General features: G+C 42.5%; 1 protein-coding gene across 7 annotated transcripts in view; it reads left to right on the forward strand.

Moving 5' to 3' along the window:
• The first annotated feature begins 362 nt into the window (after positions 1-362).
• The window catches only part of LOC124856800 (plasma membrane calcium-transporting ATPase 2-like), a 95,020-nt gene continuing 72,002 nt past the window's right edge, over positions 363-23,380 (forward strand). The window contains exon 1 of one of the 7 annotated variants that reach the window (XM_047347641.1): positions 363-761. The gene's annotated coding sequence lies outside the window, so the exon portion shown is untranslated. Of the gene's footprint in view, positions 762-15,002; positions 15,023-17,311; positions 17,335-23,380 lie in introns of those variants that run through there. The other 6 variants (XM_047347635.1, XM_047347639.1, XM_047347638.1 and 3 more) reach the window with 6 other exon arrangements.

Raw genomic sequence — 23,380 nt, forward strand, 5'->3', positions numbered from 1 at the left:
AATTGATCCTTAAAATGGACAACCCTGCCCAGTTATGCAGAAATAAATTTCAAATAAGAAAAACTCATGGAGCCAGTGTCTGTCCTGCACCTTAAATTAAAGGTTCGTTTTACACGAAGGGAAAGTTAAGGTGAGCAGGTAAACTTTGATTTCTCTCCCATAAACAGTCGGGAACCTGCTTAAATTACCTGTTGGAGGAGTTTGTTTTGTTACCTCCCAGGTTCCTCAGCCTGGATCTGCTCTCCTCTTCCAGATGTGCTGAGGATCAGGCCCCTGCTTCCTCTCTGATTAATCTCATTAATTCCCGGAGCCACCTTAAAACCCAGGCAGGGTGATCCCGGCCTGGCTCCGCCTCTCTCAGCTCCGTCGCTCCGGCACTTTTCCCGGGTCTCTCTCTGGATGTAGATGGTGTTGGAGCTCACCGAGTCTAGAACCTACCAACACCACCACGAACCGTCTTCATTTACCGGATCTGTTGCACCCGGAGAGGGGAGGTGACTCTGTCTGCCCCTCCTTAAAGCTTCTTTCCTGGATCCAGTTCGTTTTTTCTCTCCAGAACCAGAGCCTGGTCTTCCCGAATGTCGAAGGAACTGGTTTAGACGTCGGGACGAACACCACTTGGAGGTCCACCCCTATCCCTTCCTGCCACACGCTCTGTCGGAGGTTCCCTGTTGGGAGATGGACCAGCCCCAGTAAGGACTCTTCGCCGGGTTCGGACTCAGTAGCAGGACGTGATTTGGACCTGGACTCGCCTGTTTTAGGTACCGTCTAATTCCTGCGTAGTTAAACTTTCTATGGCTCCCGTCTGTTTGTCCGAGTCCACTTGTGGCTGAAAGACCTGAACCCTGACATGTTAACGTTGTACTTTATTCTATAAAAGATGTTTTTATCGCTTTTTAACGGGCTGTTGGTTCCGTCGTGTCCGTACTGCCGACCAGCATCCAGAGGACGGTCATTCCGGTCCCATTTATTAGCCGCTTTGGGTTATCCACAGGTGTGAAGACGCAGCTAACCCGTTAAAGAAGCGCCTTCACGTTGATCTGAACGATGGTTCGGTCTCAGTTATGTCCGTGGAAACCTTGCGGCTCGTTTTCACGCCGTGTCGCCGTGTTTCGGACGGTTGGCTCGGTTACAGCCCCGGGAACAGCGGCGGTACGTGCCGCCTCCAGCCGCAGTCAGTGCGGGCAGACCTGCAGGCGTTTATCTGCAGTTGACGTCGGTTAAAACCAAATTAAAATGGACCGTCTCACTTTACCCACACTGGGAATAAACACCGTCAAACTGCCTTAGTATTATTAGTATTATTAGTATTATTAGTAGTTAGTAGTATTATTTAAACTTCCGTTAAGTGGCCACTTTTCATTTCCCTCCCATTAGACTGGTTAGTGGCTAAAGTTGCTTTTTCGCATCAACATGGATTTGTGTGTCCCAGAGACGGACCGAACTGAAGCGCTATTTCCAGTAATACCAGTAACCTTGTCGGTATATAAATGAGCCAAATGGTGCTCAGTTGACGGGGAATGGGGTTAAAGTGGCGCACTGTGAATGGCGCTGCAGAGCAGCAATCAGAGGCGCTGCAGATGTTTGAGTGTCTGGAAACAGTTTGCGGGAGTCTCTGTTTTCCCTCCCTGGTAACCGACAGAGTGGGTCTGCATCAGTGTAAAAACATGGCCTCTGGTGACTGTCTGAAACTAAGCTTTTCACCCCAGTGAACACTGGTTGCTGCCTGTTTTGCGGCTCTGAGAAATGACTGGCTGTATTTCTGGTATCGCTGTGGAGGTGATGCACCTTCTGGGTGAGCATGTTGTGCTTGTTGGAGAGGTTCCCCAACATTTTGCGTTTCCACTGTGAACAGTGATGGTGGAAAATTGTTGCCGAGTGCGTTTTATTCTAATTAACGGGGCTTTAGCGCATAAAGAGACGTCCTTACGTCATCTGTTAGGATGGGTGGGTGAGGCTCTGCTCTCTTTCCACCCACCTCCTCCCCTCACTGGCTGGGTGTGTCCCGCCTTATTGCGTTAGAAAGGAGGGGGATCCCGCATCTTGGCTCTCTGACTCCTCCTCAGCCTGTGACCTCCAAACGAGGGCATTGCTCCTTTGGTTTTCTGCTGCCTACCTCACTGATACTGATGCTGGCTGTAGAGAGAACTGAAAGCAACGCATATTTGAATTGGATTTGACTATTTATTTGAACTGTGAAGCACGAAGTGTCTGTGAAAAGAATGATGGCCCAGTAACTGCTAGAGTCCAAAAGAACAATGAATAATTTTTATTTTACTGCTTCTTTGCTGAGGAATTTCTATGTACGCTCTCTGATCCTTAATATTTTGATTTCACCAAATCGCCCTTATTTTTTATGTGTGCATTCAGCTGGGAATGTACTGCTGTGAAAAAGTATGTGCTCCTTTAAGATTTCTGCTATCACATGTTTCAGACACCAAGGTCTGGTTACTGTCAGATCTGTAGAATCAAGAACCCACTTCAACAGAACCTGCCTCGCGACATGAAGTAGGCTAACACAACATATCACGCCTCGATCTAAAGAAATGCAAGAACTGATGAGAAAGTCATTTCTTGAAGACTTCTGGGGAAATTTTATGTGGATTAATGTGTTTTTTCTTGTGCTTCTGTTAAAAAACTCTGGTAGCATTTTAGAAACAAAGAACATCATACAGCCAGTCGTGGTGGGATTGTGATGGTCTGGGACTTCTTCATGCTTTGATGACCTGCTGAAAGTGATGGAATCATGAATTCTTCTCTCTACCATGAAACCCTGAAGGAAAATGTCCTGCCACCAGTTGGTCATAGCTGTAAGGGAGCAAATACTTTTTCACAGCACTGCATGTTGGGTCTTATACGTGGCTGTCCGCTGGGGGTGGGTGAAATCAACTTAAAGATTTATCACAGTAATTAGTGGCATTGGCTGAGATGATGAAAATTCAATAATAATTCTTCACCATCAGCATTGTCTGTTGGACAGCTAAATAAACTGCATCAAATAATACTTTAAATATATTGCTTTAAATGATCCTTTAGACCCAACATCAGGGACAAACAGACAGCAGAACCAGCAGTTTGGGGTTAGCAGACTTCACCAATTAGACTTCATGGTTATGACGATAAGTCTGGATTCCTAACACGATAACGATGAGTTGCACGATAATTGTCCCTCCCTGCCCTCAGCTCACCAGTGGGTTTGGCAGAAGATCTGTCGCTGGATCGTCATGTTTGGTTGTCTCAGACTGCTGTCTTCAGGAGTCTTTAGAGTATTTTCAGTTCTGGGTCTTTCCTTTCTGAAGTTGAGCTGAGGGGTTCTGCCATCTGTTTCCTGCTGCATCTTCTTCTGACTAGTTCATAAATGATGGCCTCAGGAGCAGCTCTTTCTGTGTGAAATCACACCTCTGCTGCCTTTCCCTGAAGGTTTGAATCCATTTTTCATAAAGTTAAGTTGTGTTTGCTTCAGGCAAGGTCGCCTCCATCTGATAACCAGAGCTGAAAAGATTAGTTGATTGATCTCTTCTAACACTGTGACCAGCTTTGGCTTTTAAGGCTGTTGGTAGGCCAAACCATGCTGTGCCTCACTAATCCAGCGACATCAGACAGGTACCATATTTTTCATCACTAATCAGTAAAAAATATTTGTCAAATAACTAAAACAGGCTGCATTGAAACCATTGTGTGAAGTGTGGAATTGTCCCATTTCTTCATCGTTCGATAATAAATGTATAATGTTTACATTTAATTTCCATACGTCATATTCTACATTAGAAGTTAATTTTTAAAGCTTGTTATACACAGCTGACCCATTCAGCTGTTTCTCTTCATCAGGGGCAACCGGAGCACATCTGTTCCTCTGGTGAAGTGGTTTCAGTTGGGCTCTTTCACAGCATCACCTCCACTGATCATCTGACTGTACTGACAGGAAGTTAACTGAAAATCCAGGAAAGGTTGCAAAGCACAACATCTGTGTCACTGCAGAACCTGTTTGCCATCCATGGCTGCACATTAGATATAGAACCTCCAACGGCGGTACGCTGCACAGATCAGGGACCGATGATGGACTGGTGGGGACTTTAGGAACATTCAGCAGCTCTCTTTCATTTGTACTCTGTTATTTGAGCAAATAAACCAGTATAACATGATGTTCAATGGCAGCTTTTCCCACCTCTCTGCCTCTCCATCATTAGCATAGCGTGGGAGTCAGAACTGATTGAGCGGCCAGTTGGCAGTTGGAATAAATATTCGTTTTGTTTCTTTCTCGGTGCTCCGTGCTTGGAGAAAAGAAATCCCCATTTCACTGACATCCACCTCCATCTCTGCTGCATGATGAAGTAATCTCCACCTTCCATTTACTCCATATTAAACAGATGTGTGTCTCATACAAAAATCATTTTAACAGTCAGAAAGATGGAAAAAGTAAAACCACCAAAATAAACAATTTAAAGATGTTTTTTTTACCAACTGACTTCAAGAAAAACAAAACATCACAGCAGAGGTCTTGCATTATGAATATTCTTTAACATCTTGACTTATACGCTCTGTATTCAACTCTTCGCTGCATATTTGTAGCTAATTATACAAAGAACCACAAATAAACCTCTGATCTACATAAATGAAGCAGCTTCTTTGATTGATGGAGTTTGATAGGGTCAAGTTGTGGGTTTGCATCCCTCTTCTGATTTGTCTAAGTTATTAAAACATTGATCCAGATGCTGGTCAGAAAAGCAGCTGAGCTGGCTAACTGTTCATTGATCTGACCGTCTACTTTCAGCATAACCTTAGAAACTGAACCTTCTAATACGTGACCTTTTACTGGTTTGACTGCATAGCTCAATGGAAACGGTGGTTGGAGATAATCTGGCAGGTTATTCACGTTACTGCAGAGGCAGAATGGATCTGCACACATCGACTCAGACTGGGAGCGACATGAGGGCCAGTCAGTCAGCTGACGCTGCTGTGACTGTGAGAGAAATTTATTTGGATGTTATTGGATCCAAAAGCATTGAGTGAAATTAGTTCTGGCACCTGTTGGATGAGAAGAGAAGACAAATGTAATGATTCACACTGACCTCTGCAATCTGGAAAGCAGCCGGGCTTTGATTCTAGTTGCATGTAAATAATTAACCCAAAGGGTTTACTTGTCCAACAGCTTGAGATGGTTGAACAATTTTAGAACGACGATGTTAAATCAGCTGTTTATTGTACAGAGAGTCTGGTTTTCAGCATCAACCTTTAATGTTTTCCGTTTAGACGTTAGACGGGTCAGTCATGAGTCTGAGGGTTGATGTAGGTCTCTGCTGCAGGCAGAAGACCAGGGCTGGACAAAATGTCACAAATATGTCTGTCGCAATATCACTGCATGCAGTATGCATACTGCGGAGAAATGCTGGGACTGCAATTAGCTCATTATTTAAGTAGCATTAATCCAGGCTCTCTCTACCTGTTAAACTGGACTCTTGTTTAATGCAGCATAACTAGTTTTAGAAGGTTGTTCCAGCTCTAAAACAGCAGATATTGACCAGGAGATGGAATATAGATGTTTTTTTCTAGAAGCTGGATAGAGTCCTCATTATCTGGGGTCTATGACCTGAACTTACAAGTTAACATGAGACATCATCTCATATCTCATGTTTTTCTAGTATCTGGTTTCAACAATGAGCCGACCTGATTCATTAACTAACCGTCACATCCTAACTGGACCAATTTAACAGCAGAATGGAGAATAATGCTGTTAGATTAACGGACCCGACCCGCTGTTCTGTTGAGTTAATGATGAATATGCCGGTCGAACATAAATTCAATGCTTTAGGTTTCCACATCACACAGAGAGAGTGATGGGATATTAGGATGAGGAAAATAAGGGTTAGCTGTAGCTGATGTCACACTGGAACAGTTAAATCCCAGCTGCATGTTTTCCTGAGATTGTGCAGCGTTGTATGACTTCTGATTGCTAAATATAAATCAAGTCTGTTACAGAATGGAAAAATGTCCTCGTGTTCAGACTCCCCTGCATGCCAATGCTGTATGTTGAGTTGATCATTAAGTGTCACTGCAATAATGGATGCAATGACTGAAATGTGTAACTTGGACTCTCCTTTAAAACATTAGAGGAGAGATTAAGGCGGTCGATGTTGAGGACTTGCTGAGGAGAGGATTTAATAAACGCTGAAAATAAAGCAGATTGTCTCCAAGCTGAAGACATGTTGAGTCACGTTTACCTGTAGACAGACGAGTGGTCTGTTTGTGTCTGAAGCTACTGCTGCTGCTGCTGCTGCTGAGCTCCTGATGAGCACAGGAAGTGACAGATGCTGACTTGGTGTGTCTGTCCTGTTAATGTCCTGCTGGAGGCTCAGGTGTCTTCAGCAGCAACAGGAAGAGGAGCTTTCATCTTTTACTGTCAGGAATCAGGCAGAATACCTGTTTTATCAGACATGCTGAGAATCACCATGTCCAGAGATAATCTAACCGTTTCATTATTTCAGTATCTGCAAATCTCTGTTTCTGTTCTTTTGCATTTTGTGGTTTTGTAAAAATCCTTTTGTTTCGCGTGTCAATATTATGATTCTGCTGACATTTCTTGTTGGTGTTTAACGTCTGAAAGCCTCGAGACAAATGTGCAGGAATGTAGGTGTGCAGGTACGTTCTGATTACAGAAGACGCATGGTTGAAGGAACCTATGAATGGTAGATGTTGGTATCACCTGTTTCTGATACCTGTTAAATCACTTAGAAGCTGTGAGCATTCCAATGATGGATAAACATTTAGATGTTAATGCAGACCTGCTTCCTACTGGGAACCAGTGTGACTGTGATGTCGGTCCTTCTGATAGTTGGACTCATCTTGGAGTTGGTTCTGATCAGTGGGACCAGATTTCTCCAGAGGTTTTAATGGACTCTGATCTGCTGGGACTCTTATCAGTTTCACATTGCTTCATAGTCAATGTATTTGTATTGCAAAAAGCTGCATGTTTTCTGTTAACTTTCCTTCACAGAGAGAAGATCAGTTGGTGATTAAAGTTGGTTCTGATGAATCAGAACCACTAACCTGTAAAACAGCCTAACAGAGCAGAGCTTGGAGTATACTCAGAGTTACAGTACAGATGGTCATTTACAGCATGGATATGAAAAAATGTTTACTTCCAGATTTTATTCCTTGTTCCATTATTTACTTCCTTTTTCTTTGTGTTGCCGCTCATTGGTTATTTTAGTTTTTTAGTTCTGTCGAGAGATGAATGGACAGAAAGAATTAAAACCGGTCTATGTTGGTCCAGATGGGCCAAGAAATGGCCCCAAATCTGCATTTGTTCTGTAGATTGTAGAAATCCTAATCTAGGGACAATTAATACGGTAAATATGTTGCTGTCTAGAAGTTCACTATGAAACAAACAGTTTACGCAACAAAAAGAGGAAGTTGCCTGAATCATTCTTGCAAACTAAGGAATTAATATTTCCTAATTTCAGAGTTGGACAGGAGCTGATGTGGCTGTTGTTTCTCTCTTCTTCATTCAACACCTTCCAGCGACATGCAACAACCACAATTTTATCTTTCTAGCAAGGAGTTGGAAAAAGCAGTTTTTATTTTGGTATTTGTTCTTCTGAATGAGAAAAAAATCATTGCAGAATAATATATAGATGATCTGAAATGTGTTGCATGGTAATAATGCAGCAGATCATTTATTGCCTTTACTGACCAAAAAAGGGAAGTATGAATATTCTTAGATAAATGGCCGCCTGTGGCCAGTATTATTCCCAGCATGCCCAGGGAAAGATCTGCTCTCTCCACCGAGCTTGGAAAAGGCAGAAATGTGGAAACCCCTGAGCAGAAGGAATCCCGGCCCAGAACCACATCCAGCAGCACACACTTTGTCTCTTATGTAAGTTTGCATCAATTATTAATGGATGCAGTGCGTCTGTTAGAGGCTCCGTCCTATATTTGAGTCAGGGATGCTCTGCAGAGCTTCCTGTTAGTGGTTATAATAGAGCTGTTGGCGTTCATTATTATTTCATGGCAGAAACAGGCGCACCCCACTTTAATGCAGGAATATCCCTGCCGGTCACTCTGTTGCCTCCAAAGCACACAGTCCCCCACAAACTGCTTACGTCAGCCACAAGGTCGAAGTGGGCCTCCCCCGCTCTAGCTGCTGGTTCTAAATGGGCCATCCGGGACATGGCCCGACTGAACCGATTCGGTCCCTGGGTGAGAAAAGGTGCTTGTTTCGTGTCTGCACTACTGCTGCAGAACAAACATGGTGGAAAGAGGGTCGGGGTGAGAGCTTCTCACAGTTTTCAGAGGCCAGAATGGTCAGAAGAGTTTGGAAGTACTTCAAGTTGAGGAGCATGAGGAACCTGTTTAAAGGATGGGTTGGAGACAGTAAATGGTTTGAGGTCTCAGTGTTTGTGTTGATTCCAGATACAGATGATTTTTACAGAATGTTCTGACCACATTTGTCCAGAATAGCGGAGCAGCATCCTTCAGCAACCATCATGCAGTGCAGGTTATCTGGTCTCCCTTACGGAGCAGCACAGCTGTCTTCTCCTCCCTTCTGACACCATTCATTTAGATCACCTTTCAGTAATGATTGTGCATTTTAATATGATGGGACACAAACAATGATTAATACAAAGATGGAGAAATATGCAGCTATGTTTTCTTTAACCGTGAAAATTAACACCCTGTGGGGAAAAGACTGAACTCCCCACTGAGTGTTAGACGAACCTCAGCAGCACAGAGCCAAGCATGAGAAGCTGAGGAGAAGGAACTAGAGCTCACTGCTGAGCCCAGAACAGCCCAATCCTGAGGTTTGGTTCTGTTTGAAGCTGCAGAACCTTGGCTGATCAGCAGCCTGCCTCTGCCTACACGTGTTAACCCGGATCACCACTTAATCACCCCCTCTCATTGTGGAAATAATGTGAATATTTAAATAATAGTTCATAAATAACGGTCATTTTAATTTTAGATTCTATCTACAAGTTGTAATGGATCTTATTTTTCCGTTAGGAGTTCATTTAAAAATAGAGAAATAATAAAGCCTTTATTTTATTTATTTTTTAAGTGATAAAGGTAGAATTTTATAAATCAATAATCCAACACTTTGTTTACATTTAATTAGTTTGATGCAAAAGAAAACCATCATTTTTTAAACGCTTTTTTGTTGAAATAAGAAATAATAAGAATTTTTATTTTCTCATAAAATTTGTATTTGGCGGCAGATCTCAAAACAACTAAAAGTGAACAAACCGGGCCGGCGCCCTCTATCTGGTTCTGTTTTCTGATCCGCTGTCCTGCCATTTAGGGAAACAATTCACTCTGGGTCTAAGATTTCTGGTCCACGTTCTTTGGTCCTCAGATTGTTCATCTATTGCCAGCAGGAGCTTTTTCAGTTTGTTGAGGGCTGTAACATAAGTCAGGTCAGAAATCTTTAGAAACTTAACACGGATCTGCAGGAACCCAAGACAAATGGCTGTTCATTAAAACTGTTTTATATCTTTGAGGACAAAAAAAAACCTCTTTCTGGAGAGGGGAATCGTCCGAGCTTCTGCTGGCAACAACTTAATGCTCACCTTCTACAGATGATCCACATGGCCCTGTCTTTTAGTGTTTAACCCTTTCTCTCTCCTAGACATGGCTACTGACTGAGCTTCTACTGTAACTAACTCTATGTTCTCTCTTTCAGACTCTAACCTTGAAAACTGGATCAGAGTTTATCTGTTCTTTCTTTCTAGATGAAACGACTAAAGGAGCTACATCCATTAACATTTACTTTTCCTTCCCATAGAAAGTACTCCTGGATCAGTGCTTCTTTGTTCTCTTTGTGTCTCTGCTCTGTTCTCTCAAACCTCCAGTCGGTCGTGGCAGATGGCCGCTCACACTGAGCCTGGTTCTGGTTCTGCTGGAGGTTTCTTCCTGTTAAAAGGGAGTTTTTCCTCTCCACTGTCGCTACATGCATGCTCAGTATGAGGGATTGCTGCAAAGTCAACACCAGTGACTGTCCACTGTCTCTACATGCTCATCCAGGAGGAGTGAATGCTGCAAGTCACTGACTGGATGCAATCTGCTGGGTTTCCTTAGATAGAAAAACTTTGTATCTAATTTGAATAAATAACTGAATCTGACTGAACTGTTCAATGATTAGGATTAATTAGAATGTATGAACCTGACTGTTGTGAAGAACCTTGAGACGACATGTGTTGTGAATTGGCGCTATATAAATAAACTGAATTGAATTGAATTGAAAAATGAATTCTAGTTTACTGAGGGATTTGGAGAAGAAAACTGAAACAACGACAACATCTTGGGGAGTTTCCTCAATGAGTAAAATCTGATGATTAAAAGGTGAAGAGTGTGGGGTTCTTTCACTGTTGACCTTTTGGTGAAATTAGTCCTAGAAAGGAAACTCTAGATGAAAAGCAGAGAGGAGGATGCGTCACAGCTAGCCTTTCCTTTGGTCAGTAAGCTAACAACCAGCACAGTGTCTGGTTCTGCACACTGGGCCCGTACTGGACTGCTCTGTGCTGCTGTCTGGGTTCATTCTGCACCGGGTTCTCTGAAATATCCCCACAGCTGACACGGGGGTGTTCAACTGGATTGATGATTGTAACTTAACCATCTGAGAATGTCCTCCTGACACACACTTACATAATGCCTGTGTGTGTGTTGGCAGGTGTCCGGTGTGTGTGTGTGTGTGTGAGAGAGATGGTTTTCTTCAGCAGAGTTAACGAATGAAGCAGTGAGTGTCTGTTTTGCTCCGGGCCATAAGTCGGAGCTGTCTACGTGTGTGGTAAGGTTTGTTGTTCTGTCTCATCTGATCAGACCCGTTTATCTAATTAGGTTCAGCTTTCATAGTTTCCAAGTAACTTTGGTTCTAAATAAGTAAGCCAAAGATTCAATTCAGTCCTATAATCACATTTGTTTTCTCGTTATGGTTTTTATTAGAGGCCTAACAAACATTGGCAGGCTGGGGCTTAAACCAGAAAATTGGATGAGCAGCAGGGCATATGAAATGTTGATTAAATGTGTATCAGATACAAATAATGACAGTGATTCACACTGTCGATCTGTGTAGAAATTAATATTATTTGCTTAAAATCTGGCCAGAGTTTCTCTGAATTTCATGTGACGGCGGAAGGTCTGATCTTATCGGTTAGAGACGAGTGTCTCAGCTGCACAGTTTCAGCTATTATGGAAATATGTTTGATTATTGATCAGTAATCTAAACTGTAGCTCTTGATTTTTTTCTGGTTCATAAGACCTTCATCATTTTGTCACTCTGCTGTTCTGCCTAAAAACAAATGATTTAAATTCAACTTGACTGGATTCAAGAAGTGAAGCTGTGAACTGATCTGTTTACGCTTCCCATCCAAACACAGAGATCCGATCCAGTGGCATGGAGCCGAGCTGCTGTTTGTCACTTATACAGTGGTTCTGCTCTGCGTGTTGTTCCCTGACGCAGATCCACGTCAGCACATCTCAGAAGCTTTTTGGTAGACCGGGTCCTGAACATGGAGGAGGTGCAGTGATGATCACCTGAGAGGGATTGTTGTCCCATTCTTACTGGTTCTTATGGGTTCATTGATTTAAAAAGATGAACATTTTAACCCAGCCTGATGGCGGTTTGTAATCAGTGTCTGAGTGGATCAGTTTGTTTAAGTGCTTCACCAAACCTCAAACACTCTGCGGCTACAAAGCAATGTGGATTTCAAAATGTACGAGTTGCTCTAAAAACGTATCCCGGACCTTTCACAGGGAGGAAGACATTTGCTGAAATGCTGAAGGGTCTCCGTCCTCCAGGACGTGGCAGATCCAGAAAAAGTTCCAAAACAACCGGACTTCAGTTCTTGTAGATGAAGATGTTTCACTCGTCCTCTGCAGGGCCTTCTCAGTTGGAAGCTTGTGAGGGAGAACTTCCAAGCTTTAAAGCTTATATTCTTCTCTGTTGGTGAACATGTGGCAGACTGAGCTGCTGCTCTGCAGAAATAAATAAATCCATTTATTGGAAGTTTTATCAGGTCATAAATACATCTATAGTGGCTGAAATGTTCTCCAGGACCACTTTTTAAAAATGTGCTTGTGTTACATTTGGAAAATGTGTTTGGAATATAAAATATGGAAGGATTGAAACCGTCCAGTGGTCCAGTTCTTAAAGATCAGAAATGAACCAAATTGTGTTGAAGCTGAAACACCTTCAGATGTTTTACCACACCAGTGACTGGAGCTTTGAGCCATGCTCTTCGCTAATAGGAAGTGTTTCAGATTTCCCACCAAACATTTGGTCGACTTTAGAGTTTAGGTTCAAGTAAATAAAGAGGCCAAAGCTACAGAATTAAGCTAAACTTCCAGGCATGTTGAAGGAGGTATCTCTGCCTTGTTCCAGTCTGACGGATTTCCAGAATCCGTCTCCCTTTTAGCGCTCTGAAGTTCTGTCACCATGAAGGTGTGTGTGCTACTGTTAGCTAGTGTGGGTTGATTCTGATAAAATCGTGGGTGCAGAGACGGCTGCTGTGAAAGTGTCTCTCTGTGTGGGTCTGTGGTTCTGGATTCGATAAAATTTCAGCACCTCTCTAACATGGAAATGTTTGCTGAGATGATGCTTGTTAGTAGTTTGTGTGAAGATGAGGAAGGATCCGTTCCGTAGCTGTTCTGTCATTTTATCCTGAGGTCTTCATCTTTTTAATTGTGGAAAAATGTGCAGCCCTGCTTTGTGACTACAGGACAGTCTGGATTTTAAACCTGTAGTTCTGTGGTTGGATAAGTTCAGTCTGCTGTGATCTTCCCATCCCTGAATGAAGATACGTGATGTTCAGTCAGGGACGAGGCTAGAAGCAGCTGAATAAATGTCTGTTTTCTCTGTGGGACGAAGCAACAACAGCTGCTCTGTTAGGATTCACAAGTAGCTGTCATTTATTCATTATTTTTATTATTTTATAATCCTTTAAAGTGATAATATGTCGGATCTTTTAAAGTGTTTCTGCTGTGAATGAAGTTCTGGTTTTTAAAACGGGTCAAACTGAGAACACAAAGACCCCCTCAGGTGGGCTCTCAGCGAGCTGCACTTTTCCTCCGCTCAATGTTTGCTGGATTTGGTCCTAACACTAACAGTTTTATGTCATAAATGTGTGCCAATTCATTATGGTTATTATGAATATTAGCACAGTTTTGATCACATATGTTGGAAAACGTATGAAAGCTGTAACTGGAAACTCCCGTTGACACAGACTGGGATTGTTGTTGCTCGTCTGAGTTTAACCGAGAGTTGAACTCAGTCACAAGGTAACGTTTTGTCTCATAGAGGAGTCTGTCTCGATGCAACAAAATGACCCGTAGATTAGAACTGACACTCAACTCAAACACATTGTTGCTTTAATAAAGACAAAAACATCTTCAGGGTTTCCTGCAGTTATGAAGTCCACAGTACAGCTGCACTGAAGAGCTGCTGCTCTTTGGTTGGTGGAACATCTCAACTTATCTCACTGCCGTCTGCCTGTGTCTGTGGGCTCTGCAGCAGTTTTTAATAACGCTGAAGCCAATCATCACTGGTTATTTTATTTTAACACGGTGACTAACTGTTGGATAAACCATTGAAACCAGTAACAGTTTTATGATCATCCAGGAGGTTCCCAGTGCCTCTTGCATCATTTTCCTTGTTGCTGTAGCCGTTGGTAAACAGGTGACTCAGGAGAGATGCTTGTTGGCGGTCATGGACGTAAAACAGCAGCCTCTCCTTACATGGATGTTCCTTCAGTGTGGGATCCTGTAAGATAATCAGCCTTCAGGACGGGCTGCAGGTCTCTCAGACCAGGGTTTGTGCCGAGTCTGGGGTCCTCTGTCTGTCTGTGTGTATTTTTAGGAAGGCAGCTTACTCGGCGTTCCTCTGCAGCATGTTAACAGCTGATAAAGGCTACAGAATAAAGACGGAGCATCAGGGAGGGAGTGTGGAGCAGAGATTAGAGACGTTTGGTTGGACACAGAGTGGAGTGTTAGTGCTTGATCAATCATCAGGGCTTTGTGTCACCATGTTGGCAGAGTTTCAGTCATTTGTCCCTTCTCATGTCTTCTGACGTTGTCTTTACAGTGTAGGTGCATGTAATCAGTCTCAGCATTCATTGGCATGCTATTACTATGGTTTTAAAGGCAAATATTATAATCTGTCTCTAAACGAAGAAATGAGATCAGCGTATATTAGAATACAGAAGCAAAAACAGCAAATAACAAATCTAAGCTGTGCTCAAACATCTGGAGCCTTTATAGAGACAGTGACCTGCTACAGATAGAAATATTAAAGGATAAACCAACAGAGCTACATTTATAACGCAGGAGAAATTCAGGGCAGCATCAGGGCTGAGAGCCTCGGCTGACTTCACCGTTTACTTCACGAGTTGGTTCTTCTGTGAGTTACATCCTCTAATTACTGTTAACAGATTCCAAAGTGCTTTTTTCTTATAATTCAGCGTTCTGCACTAAACACGTGAACCACACGTAAGCTGGTGTGAAGTGCCTTATTCGGCTGGGAGTTTCCTTCTCTTGGAGATGATGTATGGTGGAGAAGAGAGAAGATGACGAGCAGATGAAGGCCATTTTTGGAGCCAACAGGAAGTTCAGTGGTTTCCGCAGGTTGTTTTGGCAACAGTCCGAATTTCATTTCCTTCTTCTCATCAAGCTGACAGATGTTGGGTGTTTGTGTTGTGGTTGGGTGAAAGAAAGAGTTTAGTCTCCTTTTATTTCTTGGTTCCTCAGACAGATAGAAAGTGTGAAAGGAGCTCTGAGCAAAACCAGAGACGGCTTAAATGGACTGAGTTTTTCATTTCATTTTTGAAGCACCTTTTAAAGCTCTTACCTGATGGACATTTGTCTTGATCTAACTCTGTGTAAGATCCAGGACCAGCTTGTAGTGAGCGGCTCAGGGGATCCAAACCAGCAGATTAAAGATGCCTCAATCTTTTTTGTCCTCCCTACATAGGAGAGGGAACAACACCTCTGACCCCGGCTGACCCCAGATGGTTCCATTAGTCTAACTTCAGTCAACTAGGTGAGTGTGGCTCTGTGGGAAGAGAAGTCACCTTGCAATTTGAAAGTTGTAGGTTTGATTCCAGCTTCCTCCTGCCACATGTGCCACTGGGCAAGGCACGTGGCTCTTGGGTGAGTGGTTGGTACGGCTGGATAAGAGCTCAACAAATCCAGTCCATTTACCATTTAGCTTGTTAGCAGCTTGGAGCATCAGGGTTGTAGCTGACAGTCGGTTTACTGTCAGGACGGCCAAAATAATACACAGCTGATGGTCTGTTTTATATGTTCAAGTTAGTAAATGAACTGAAACACAACTTTCAGACCTTCACAATAAGAGCTCAAACTTATGTGCTGCTCTCTTAGCTTCAAATAGAACATTAAAACATCTTGCAGTATTGTATATGGTTAGGGAATCCTTGGGAACTAAGTCTATAAATTGCATTCCTTTAGTTTTTATTTGAATCCTTTAGTTCAATACAAAAGAAGAATAAATTCCTTAGAAAAATCATTCTGAATTACTTGCTGTGGAAATGAGGTTTGTGCACATCTGAACTTCCTGAACCCCCAAGATCTCTGACCTGATCAGTAAATGAAACTGAATCCTCCTCGGTCATTTTCAGCTGCAGCTCATTCATGTTTCCACCCAACGGACTCATTTGCTGCTGTTGTCAGGAGAGCACAACAAGCTAGCTACCAAGCATCAGAAGAAGGTGACATAAGATTCTGTGGTGATGGCTGTTAATGCATCGCTGAGCTGTCCTACCTGCTTTTAGTGCGGGTTGCTGTGTCCTGAGTGCTTCATGGCCTGAAAGCTCTGGTTTGCAACATCTGTTGAAGGTCACAGTTAAGCTTTGGAATCAGTTTGACCTTTTTCTGAGTTAGGGGGGCTTTGACACCGCTTGCTTCATGGAGGTGGTCCTCTGGTACCGTTAACCAGAGGACCACCTCTGAGTGGAACCATGTAACAGTTTCTCATGTTTGGTGTTTTTTGACATGACTTTGACACGTCCAAATGTCGGTGTACTGAGAACAGCTTTCCTCCTCCAGCTCCAGGCTCAATGTTGGGCTGCAGATTAGTTCCTGACAGCTAAAATAGAAAACACAAGAAAAACCTTTTCATACTGTTTCATCTCTATTATCATTTTACCTAAGAGGTATTGTCTTCGTTTGTAGTTGACCTTATATTACCGGTTCTGAGTTTGACAAACGCGTTTAGGACAGGGCGTAAGGATGTAGTATTAAAGGTCAGCTGCATGTGTCACAGGTTGGCGAACTGGGCCACCCTGTGACACGACCACATGTGTTTTTGAGACCTATATATCTTTTCTGGAGAAAAGTTGTTAAAATCGAGATTTTATGGTAAAAATTGTGCTGTTTTTTTTTTTCCATTTAACTAACCCGTATCTGGAAATCATCTAACGAACACAGCTTTCCTAATGTCTGTCCTCTGTATCCTAAATGTGGGCTTGTTTTATGGCTGCAGAACTGGGATATCTGCAGGTTCTCCTGTGTTTGTCAGGTCATTTTAAAATCCAGAGGAACGTCACAGAGGGGAACCTGGTGGGGAAACGGATGTGAGGTGACGGCTTAAAGCTGTAACTTCATTGAACCAAGGGGACTCTGCTGCAGGATCACATTGACCAGCTCTGTTTTGAGTTTTTGCAGATGAATCTGCTTTTCAGCTAACGTTTCATAAAATAAAAAGGAGCATGGATCTGTTCAGAATCCCCCAGCCTTCCCAGAGGGTTGTGATGTTTCTGCTCTGTTGGAGAGCCTGTTCATCTTGAGAAAGCTGAGTATGTCGCTGTTTGTGCAGTTGTGCTCTTTTAATAAACATGTGGCTGGAAAGTGTCACGAGATGAGCCCGTTGGGTTATAGCTGGCTGAACAGTTACTGGGGAAACCCTGTTGACAGTCAGTTCTGGTTCCTGTTCAGATTGCCGGCATTGCAGAAAGTTCCTGCTGTGGTTTATTTCCTACCTTCCTGTCAGTTTGTTCTCATGGTGACCGAAGGCTCTGCCAGCAGGAACTCTGCTACAGGCGCACCGCTTCGGTCTTCCAGATCTGGATCCCACCAAGATCTCGATCTTGGTCCTGTTCTGCAGTCTGTGAACTGGGAGTGGGCTCAGAGGAATGCAGTGTTTGCATTGGAAAGCAGGGCGTAGCTCTATTTGGATACGGTGACTGAGCACACTCAGGACACAGTCATTCATCACCGTTCCTACACGCTCAGCTCAGATCTGATTAGTCTCCTGTAGCAGGAGAAGCTCCAAACTGGGACAAGATGAAATCCTTCCAAACATAAAGAACATCAGAGAGGAGCCCATTCCTGCTGGTAGGAAAAAAGCTCTTCCTCTTCCGTGGAGAGAATTAGACGTTTGTTCTTCTCATGTACATGCTTTGGTTTTCATGGATTGACTCTTGTGTGTCTGGACTCAGCTGTGAGAGATCATGTACTCTGTGTGTGTGTGTGTGTGTGTGTGTGTGTGTGTGTGTGTGAGAAGGAAGGATGGGTTGTATGAGCATATGGAACATTTCACACACTGTGTTTGTAATATGTTGCATTGCTGTGTTTTCTGCTTCAGAAGGTCGAGGTGATTCTGTTTAATTCAGAAAACTGCGTGATGTTTTTAACTTAACTGCAGGCGTGGTGTTTTTATGTCCCGTTTCTCCTGAAGTTCTTCCTAATTCAGGCACTGATACCCAAACACCTTTAATTACACCCCCTTGAACTGCACACGTCTACTTTATCTCTGACCTTCTCCCCTCTCATCAGTGTCTGCTCATGTGTGTTCAATTTTCTCCTAACCTGTCGCAAGGAAGCAAAACATAACACTTTATTTTTTAGTCCATTTCCATGTTTAGGGCTTTTAAAATCTGCGTATTAATTTTTCCACATATTTTATTCTTTAATTGTTCTTTTAAATTCCATGTTTTACACCTGAAAAGTATTTTTTTTGTAGCTGTAATATATAAATATATAACTTTAATAGTTTAATAGAAAAGCAGCCAAAATGTATGTGGATTAAAAAACGTTTTCTCTCCAGCTAAACACATGGAGTTTAATCATTTATTAATTATTGACATCTGAAGGCCTGTCTGACTCTACGTACTGCAGTAAATATGGATGTTGACAATCTGTCTTCAGAGGAGCAGGATTATGACTCTGATACTTCAGTACAGAAGAAGTTTGACCTTTGAGTTGGACAAAAAACATATTTAATTACGAATACCTTCATCACTCAGGGGGTCCTTGTGATAAAAGGTTCGAGAGCTGCTGCCGTCGACTGTTTGGGGAAAAAAGCTGACTTGTTGCTGTGTTGTGCTGTGGAGACCATTGTGGTTGTTTGTCCCACATCATGGAAATCGTAAGGCCTTACTTTACATCTCCGTGGAAACCAACAAAAGATTTGTGGGAATTTATACTGAAATAGCATCACTGTGTGGGTCTACATTTTGCTGCTGAGGGAGGAACACGTATTGTCTTCAGTCTAAGGAAATGGGACATTTTATTGTGTGTTTTTTTTTTATTATTTTGAGTTAACTTGACCCCTGAATTTAGTTCTGCACCCAGCATGTTCCTGCTGCTCCGGTTTGACTCGCTGTGAGGGAGACAAATATGCTTCCTTTGTCAGTTTTGTATAGCGCATTCTTCCTGTGTGTGTGACTGTCACACAGCTGCCTGCTTGCTGATTGGACTGTTGGATACACTCCTCCCACTCAGTCATATCAATGGCAGCTTGTGTTTTCTGCATTCACGTGTTCTCCGCTCTCTGACACCAAACATTCCTGGGTTTCTGAGCAGAAAGAAACTGTTCAGGCTGACACATTGTCCCACTGGTCCTCGGCCCAACAAACAGCAGACTGTGATGCTTTTTTTCCGTTCTGCTCTCAGTCACAAGATGCTCCACCAACAGACTGAGTAATGTGTTGCTTGTCTGCTGAGGGCTGGAAGAGGCTGATGGGTGTGAGGGTCAATCACTGCTGATGAGGAGAACACTTTTGGAGACTAATGTTTAGAACAATACAACTGGTTTTGATTACCAGTATCTGCATGAATGATGCAGGATTTTTTTGTTTTAAAATTTAAACATGAAAAACTTATGAAATTATGGGATTCAACCCGTTGTCAGATTTAAAAATACCACAACATTTTTTTGTGCTTCTACTGCTCTTAAAAACAAGGCAGCAGCTGGAAAGACTCAAACAGAAGTCATATGTAATGAAGCTTTAAATGACTTTAAAGCACTGACCATGATTTCCTACATCCTCTCTTTCATTCATTTCATCCATTTCCTGTCATCTCTCTAATGTTGAATGAAAACCTAAAATGCGCTTTCTTCTTTTCAAACATTTTCACTATGGTTTTAGCACATCACATATTTCTGCTTCGATTTTCAAACTACGTAGTTCAGAAATAAGCCAGCGACTGATTACTATATTTTTTAATGGGGCTACACAGTCTAATGCTACACACATTGAATTAGTAACACTTTGAACGACAACATCAGTTTGTGAGGGGGTGTAAATTAGGTTGTTGTGCTCCGCTGTGTTGTTCTGTAGAAATTATAAATGAAACACATTCTTTAAAAGTTGTTATAGCATAGTCTAATAATGATCTACAATAATGACATTTTCTGTCTGGGGCAGTGTGCTTGTTTAGAATAAACTCAAAAGTTATTAAATGGCTAGACAGAACAGAGTTGTTAGGAACCAATGGTATTTGTTTACACTCAGTGGCATATGTCAGCACCAGATCCAGGGTATGAAGACAGAAGTGAGTACTAAGCTGTCAGATGTGAAAGTGACAGCATCACAACAGAGAATTTGTGATGGCCTAAGAACACATTCAGAGGAACTTTAATTCACAGCACCACACATTTATCACAGATCTTTACCTGTTGAAAAGTAATTAAAATGTACTTGATGTAATTAGTTTAATTGATTAGTGATAAAATAGTTACACTACTATTACATTTTCAGTGGAGTAACTTGTTACTTTAACCAGTTCTATTTTCAAGTAAATTACCCAACACTGGTATCAACCCTAAAACAGTAAAACCAAAGAGCTGATATGAGAGAGTCATTATCCACAGTGTGACCTGTACCTCACACACTCCAGATTCATACAGTAATATCTGCCATCCTCCTGAGATATGTCAGGTTCAGACTTTTTCTTGTTTAATGATTTTTTTTTTAGATACTTCGTTTTTTTCTTTGGGATGTCCTCTGGGCTTTGAACACAACATAAACCAGTAACGAGACAAAAAGGGCCTTTTATATTTAATAACAGAAATAAAAGTGAACATATCATGTCAACCTTGTATGTAGAGCAATTTAAAACAACCACAGTTGAAAGGTGCTACACATACGAGATACTGGAACCATCAACCACAGAAGGTAGCTGATCAGTTATTATGTCTGCTAAAGGACATGGGAGAGAAATGTCCTCACCCTGATGGCTTCAGAGACCAGGTTGGGGCTCGGTGACCAATGCTGAGGGGGCCTCTTAGATCTAACGGTTGCTCAGCTCATCTAACAGGGTTTCACCGGCTTCTTCCTTCAAAGAGCCTGGCTGGCCTGTTTTTCCCTACTGGAAAGCCATCACAATTACAAGCAACATCACTAAATCAGAGCAAGACTTACTGGAACGAGATTCTGGATTAGAGTCTACAAACGGCCAGAGACCTGAAAATACCAGAGTCCACCATAAGGCAGGAGGTGTACTGGGCCTCTAGGGCAATGTGTCAATGCGAATCTTTGTTCCTCTAGCTATGGCAACCACAATAGTGTGACTCAGCGCAAAACACAATTTTAAGTTCCTTCATTCCTGGAGAACGATGTTTTTAAGGATGTTTTGTAGAAAAGTTAAGGTTCTGTCTTCCTTTTTATGCTGATTTCATGTATTTTTCATCAACCCAGAAACGTCTCAGAGATGTGTAGTTTTAATGTTTTGGAGGTTCATGGTGGCTTGAACTGTGTGAGACATTTTATGTTTTGCCTTTACTTCTGTAGGTTAAGGGCCCTAACTATACTGATTAGGCTTTCAGTGAACACATAGTTAGTTAGATGTTTTTGTGTTTGTATCATGAACTTGATTTACCTGAGATACCTGGTGGAGCTGTGTAAAGGCTCTACAGCGGGACCCATCAGTACACGGTTACTCCAAGTAACATAAACGATAGATTTACATTGGGTTCCCTGCAGAGCTTCACTGAAACTTCAAGTCTTCATGTATCACTGCAGCACAGAAGCCAGACGATTCATTAGATTCATTGGAAATGACACAGGCTGACTTTACACTTGGGGGATCTGCTACAGTCACATTAAAGGTGAGGATCAGGTTTATTGTTCTTTAGTTCCTTTGCTTGTTCACTTATCTGTCATTCAACAGTTTTAACTGAACAGCTCTGCTCAGGTGAAGAACGTAAAATAAATATCCTTACTAATGAGATTAGCTTCTTGTGTCTGTACACTGAAGCGTTTTTCCATAGAAGTTCATTAGTTTGGAGCCCTTCAGTCTACAGCCTGTTCCTTTTAAAGCTGACCTGACCTGATCCACTGTGTGGATGGGCTTTGATTCTCAGTCCATCTAGCAGCAGGAAGAGGCCTCATGTAGCTTCTAAATGGAGAAACTAGTTGGCTCATTTTAATGTTTTCTGCAGGTTTTCTTCACATTTCCACCTGATGTTCTCTTCTCTTCCCAGACTCACCTCTTCATGTTTAACTATCATCATAAAGTTTAAATGCATTTTACAGTTGTGATTCCAGTGGGAGCATTCAGCCTGTTCTGCTGCGTTATTCAGCGCAGGACATCCTGCACATGTAGAATAGCTTCAGGAAGGCTGATAATGTTTCTAGTTCTTTGGTTGTCCACATTACAAAAAGCTGAAACATGAGAGCTGCACTGTAGCTTCACAACAATCAAAATGGGTTCCAACTAAAAATATTAAAGGAGATGCTCATTGAGTAACCAACTGGAAGGAGGACTGCTCAGAAGCTGCTGTTTGTTTGATAGCAGAAGGTTCCTGATGGAAGACTTGGGGTTGGAGTTAGGAGACCTCATCGGTCTTCTCCGCTGCAGGAACAAGTCCGCTGTGCAGTAGGGGAGAACTCAGACGCCTGGGTTCCTCCCACAGTTTTGTCTCTGTGTCAGCGTCCAGTCAGCTGTGTAACAGTGGCTCGAGATTGCTGTGTTAACATTTCCTCTCTGATTAGCAACAGAAACATGGTGCCTTGTTGTAGTTTTCAGAACAGGAAGCTCTTAAGGTCTCCCAGTGCTCCCAGTGGACAGGCACTGGCCAGTGAAGATTTGATGGCGTGTTCAGTCTCTGTGTTATCTAATTTATGGGTAATGTGGAGATTGATCTCTAACGAGTAACGACCCATCTAAAACCAGAGAGACCATGGCACAGGATAAGGTTGAATGAACATCTGTTCAGGCTAACAGCTGCAGGAGCTAAAGACTAGTAATGTTTGTATTAGGAGTAACCGATAGCAATGATTTAAACATGAAAAGTTGATATGAATTATCCAGCTGACTTCTTGTGTCTGTATTAACCTACCGAGCTCAACGATGACATCAGAAAGAGGCGGCCCGAGCTTCCACTTGTCTGATTAGTTATTTTTCAGGAACGTTTGCAGCCTGGTGCCGACAGATTTTCTTTGGTTTCCTCACGATGAGGAACAGCTGTGTCCCTCTTGGTGTGTCCTCCTTTCACTCTGCTTAGACTGCCAACATATTAGAGGAAGCATCAGATGCTACTGATGTTCCTGAGGAAGAAAATGTTTTCTTGTGTTATCTAAAGTCGTTTTCCGCAACATCTCTTTATTTGGTGTGGAAATTTTATCTGCTGCGAGCCAGCAAGACGTTCATCAAGGAAGGCTCCACAGGCCTCGAAGAGTTCTGGGTGTTTAGGGGGACTTCAACGAATTATCTTCAAACAATTTTGATATATTTGCTAGTGGCCACATAGGTGCACAGTAAATTGCGCAGGATCAGGTCTCCAACCTGGGACTGCTGCATCGAGGAAAACTGATTCTGATCCGTTGGTGTCTCACCTCCTGAGTTCTCTCTGGCTTTTACAGTGTGTCATGAATTATTGTTCCTTGAGAACATTGAGTTTGGGTTTTCCTTGAAACATGCTTCACTGTTGGAAGGAGGTCGCAGTAATGGTTTCCTTTAAACCAGGTCATCCTGCAGCTGTCCAAAGAGCAAGGAGCTAAAACTGAACACAAACCTAAGTCCCTTCAGACAGTTTGTAGAGATCAGCATCTTTACAATGAAGAGAAAAAGGAGAAAAATGTGGTTCATGGTGAGGATTTCCATGCATGCTCCACTGGAATAGCTGCACAACCTGGAACTGATGAGCAGGAACCAT

Source organism: Girardinichthys multiradiatus, chromosome 20 (assembly GCF_021462225.1).
Source record: "Girardinichthys multiradiatus isolate DD_20200921_A chromosome 20, DD_fGirMul_XY1, whole genome shotgun sequence".
Classification (NCBI taxonomy): domain Eukaryota; kingdom Metazoa; phylum Chordata; class Actinopteri; order Cyprinodontiformes; family Goodeidae; genus Girardinichthys; species Girardinichthys multiradiatus.